This window comes from Peromyscus maniculatus, chromosome 6 (assembly GCF_049852395.1).
Source record: "Peromyscus maniculatus bairdii isolate BWxNUB_F1_BW_parent chromosome 6, HU_Pman_BW_mat_3.1, whole genome shotgun sequence".
Taxonomy (NCBI): domain Eukaryota; kingdom Metazoa; phylum Chordata; class Mammalia; order Rodentia; family Cricetidae; genus Peromyscus; species Peromyscus maniculatus.
The window spans coordinates 71,511,952-71,516,358 of NC_134857.1; the positions used below are offsets into that span (position 1 = coordinate 71,511,952).

General features: G+C 43.5%; 1 long non-coding RNA gene across 1 annotated transcript; it reads left to right on the forward strand.

Annotated features, from left to right (window-relative positions):
* The first annotated feature begins 250 nt into the window (after window positions 1-250).
* Window positions 251-1,327, forward strand: LOC102914102 (uncharacterized). Its single transcript, XR_013051935.1, has 2 exons — window positions 251-281; window positions 997-1,327. It is a non-coding gene; the product is annotated as an uncharacterized LOC102914102 (long non-coding RNA).
* The last annotated feature ends 3,080 nt before the right edge of the window (window positions 1,328-4,407 follow it).

Below are 4,407 nucleotides of genomic sequence, written 5' to 3' on the forward strand. Positions count from 1 at the left end.
TTATAGCTGCCCCAATTACTGGAACCAAGAAGAAAGGAAAGACCTCTGAGTCACAGGATTCAATCCAGTGATGATAGCCTGGATGGAATATTTCCTACTTTGCAGAGTCCCCATCCAGCCTGTTATGGATGGATTTGCATTTATGTTAGGAAATTGTTGGACCTGCCCATTATAGCAGATCCACTTCCCAATGGGTGAGGCAAGCAGTCCTATAAATAGAGTCTCAATGTTTGGTTGCAGTATTCTTGGCACTCAAGCACTGGTCTACTCCGGAGAACCTGGTGAGTCTAATTTCTTGAGTTCTTGAGAGGGTCTGCCTTTTGGGTATTCTCATGTGATGAGTTTAATTTAAACACAGTAAGCTTGGTGAGTCCAAACTGATCATGGGTTAAATGTGAGTGTAGATGCAAATTTAGGAATGGAGGACAATCATGTACTGTGCTAGCTTGACTTGTGTTTGTTTGAGCATAATTTGATTTCTACATGGAAAAGCAAGAAAATCAAGGAAGTTTTGTTTTGAGATGAGAACAAAACAAAACATGCATTTTTCTTTTATCCATATCTTGATGGAATACCTTTCAAAGGCTTATGTTGCAAGCAGGTGAGAGACCCACTTATTCTTTCTTTAAATTTCTTTATTTGTGTTGCTCAGTCATTCTACTTGGAATACACTAGTGTTAGATGGGTACTGTTTATAAGAATGCCAAGGTTATGAGGATCTTCTCTTCACATAAATAATATTACCCAATGATGTGGAACAGAAATACGTTCTTAGGAAAAATGATGTGAGATTAAAAAAAAAGATTGGCTAAAGCTATTGAAAAAAAAAAAAAACTTAGGTAGAAGAGGAAACCCAGGACATCCTAAAATGAGAGTGGGAGATTTTCATGTACACACAGGTACACAGGAAGAGATGCAAAGGCTCTACAGTCCCACAAGCCTAGTTTCATTCTCTGCGGGGATCTCTTGTGAAAACTGTCATGTAATGTCTTTCAGATCCTGAGACTTCAGCATCATGTCTTACCAACAACAACAGTGCAAGCAGCCCTGCCAGCCACCTCCTGTGTGCCCACCCCCTAAGTGCCCAGAGCCTTGTCCTCCTCCACAGTGCCCTGAGCCTTGTCCTCCCCCAAAGTGCCCTGAGCCCTGCCCCCCTCAGCCATGGCAGCCCAAGTGTCCTCCTGTGCAGCCTCCTCCATCCTGCCAGCAGAAGTGCCCACCCAAGAGCAAGTGAGACTTCAGGAGTCACCAGAAACCGGGGAAGTGAAGAAAATCTGGTTCGCCTACTTCCATAGAAACGGCCCCATCTTCCTTTCCCAAGCTTGTCGTTGTTCGTTACAGAAGAATCTTTTCCACTCTTCACCCTCCATGTGCCTCTGATGACCCCTGATAGAGAAGGCATTTCTCTGAGGCTGTTTTCCTGATCTTCTCAAGGGGCTGCTAAGAATGGTTCTTCCTCAGTGTTTCAGTGTCCCAGATTCTCAGAGGGAAGAACAGCAGTTCACCACCCTGTGCCCTCGGAGGAGCCTTCCCAGTCTGCCTGTCACCTGGACAGGGCAGTTGTCAGTTGCCACTGTTGTTTCAATTCTTGAATAAAGTACCTTTTTGGTGATGGTCTAATAAATACGTTTTTGTTGCAAAAATGATTTTTTAACATTGTATTACTATTTTGGAGTATTTCCAACTTTTGGGGGAGGAATTTTAAAGTTTAATTCAATGCTGTCTGAATTCAGCCATATAAAAGTCTAATTCAGTATTATTTCAAATTTATGTTCTTGACCATTTAATTGTTTTGAGGACCGAATTACTTAACTTCTTAAGATGTTTTCTTTTTGTACAAAGCGGAAACCTCTATCATCCATCTGTCATCTACCTATAATCTATTCAACTATTATATGTTATTAATGTGCATCTTAGCACACAATTAGATCATCACCTGTTGTGTAGTCAGTGTCAGAACTCAATGCACGATGCAGAGCCCAGTGGTTGTTTGTGGACTAGCAGAAGCAGTTTAACATAATTGTCAACACTGCCACTGTGTGACACTCTCATAACTGCTCATTAAATGTTATTTTAAAACTACATTATTATTTTCTCACGGCCTCTTTAATAGTCAGTTCACCCCATTTCCTATGTAATCCTGAAGAAAATGGGCTTTGTGGAATGTATGAAGTTTCCTGTATAAAATGATAATAATCCTTAAAAATAGGCTGGATAGAAGAAAGGGAGAGAAAAGGGTATTTAGAGGTCAAATTGCTTCCTCTCTGGCCATTCTTCCTACTTGAGATCTCAAAAACTTCTGTATGTTACCATTTTCCCCATTCTTCCCTTCTGGAAGGCAGACTTTCATAGAGTAGAATGTTTAAAGGCAGCTGAATCCACAGGGGATGAGGATATTGCTGTGGATGCTCAAGAAAACACCCATTAGTCCAAGTTCTGAGATCAACAAATGACTGATGTTTCATTACAAAGGAACCTCCAATTGAGCTTCTGGCACTGACATGAACCTGGCAGAGCTTTAGGCAAAAACCTTATTTTTACAAAGACTTGAAGTTAAATAATTATGTATGTGGGTATAAGGATGTAGAAAGATCCCTTTTTAGTACTCAAGTAAGCAAAGGCTACATAAATTGGATTCCAATTTCCACATCTCTCGTAGTTTTCTATCACTGAGGTAAGACAAGAGCAGCTTCACACAGCATGGGAAATTGCTGTGTTTTCTCTAAGTATCATCAAAGCACAGTCTCCAGGTTTTCTAAGCTTGTGTTGGAGATCGGACCTGAAACAAAGGACATTTCTTGTGGGATGACACCTTTGCCTCCAATACTTGTATGTTGAGATTCTATCCCCCAGAACTCTAGAAAGCACCTGCACTTAGAGGTGTGGTCTTCAGAGAGCAGGCTAATGTAACCTGAGGTCTTATGGGCAGGTCTTCCTCTTGCTGGACTGGTGTCCTCCTGAGAAGGGTAAGGCACAGAGAGACATGGGCCACACAAGGGAGAGACAAGGGGAAGAAGGCCATCTCTGGGCCACACTGCAGAAGAGAACATCTACAGCAAGCCCTTACGTGTGTGTCCTTCAGAGCTGTGAGAAACTAATCTCGGCTCTTCGAGCTGCTCAGCCTGCAGAGCATCTTACTGGAGCTCAGGCCAGCAAATCCAGCAGAGCTATGGAAGACAGTAAGTTCTGAAACGGGAACTGAAATACTTCCATCCAAGTTCTCACCTCTAATCTGTCCCACAGTACAAAGGCTGAACTGATTCTTTCCACTGTTGCTTCAGGTGGAGAGGGAGGAGCAAAAGGCTCAAGAGAGCAGCGCCGGGCTCCCTTGCAGGGACTGTGTCCTGCATTGGCACGTGGCTTTCCTTTCCGGGATTTCGAGTGCAGACTTCTCTCTGTGCAGGCCACAGAACACAGATATCTTGGTAGTCAGTTATAAAGTTCTTTGGTGGTGTTTGGGGATCCCTCTGCAAGAGAGAGAGGAAGGACTGTAGGAGCCAGATGGCCAAAGACATCAGGGGAACACAGCCCACAGAATCAACTAAGTAGGGTTCACAGGGGCTCACAGAGACTGAAGCAACAATCACAGAGCATGCATGGGTCTATGCTAGGTCCTCTGCATTTATGCTATAGTTATGTAACTTGGTGTTTTTGTGGGACTCCTAACAGTGGGAGTGAGGTCTGTCTCTGACTCTTTTGCCTGCTCTTGGGACACTTTTCCTCCTACTGGGTTGCCTAAACCATCCTTGATATGAGGGTTTTTGTCTAGTGTTATGGTAAGTTGTTATACCATATTCGTTTGATATCCCTGGGAATTCTGCTTTATTCTGAAGGGAAACAGAGAAGCGGATCTGGGGAGAGGGGAGGGGAGGGGAGGGGAGGGGGGAGGACTGAGAGGAGTGGAGGCATTGGAAACCATGGTTGGGAAGTAATGAATGAGATAAGGAAAAAAATTCCTTTGGGTTTATGTCCAGGAGTGTCAAGCCTGAGTCATAGGTTGCTTCTTATTGCTGCCTTTTGAGGACTTTGCGCAATGATTTTCAATGTGATCGCACCAGTTTGCACAGCCACCAACAGTGAATAATTTTATTCCTGTCCACACTAGCACTTTTTTTTTGTTTTGTTTTTGTTTTTTTGAGACAGGGTTTCTCTGCGTAGCTTTGCGCCTTTCCTGGAGCTCACTTGGTAGCCCAGGCTGGCCTCAAACTCACAGAGATCCGCCTGGCTCTGCCTCCCGAGTGCTGCGATTAAAGGCGTGCGCCACCACTGCCCGGCTTGCACTTTTTGTCACTGACCTTTTTGGTAGTCATTCTGACTAGAGTGACGTGGAATCTCAAAGTAATTTTAATTTGCATTTCCCATATGATTAAGGATGCTAAACCTTTAAAGGTGTTTTGTCAGCCATTA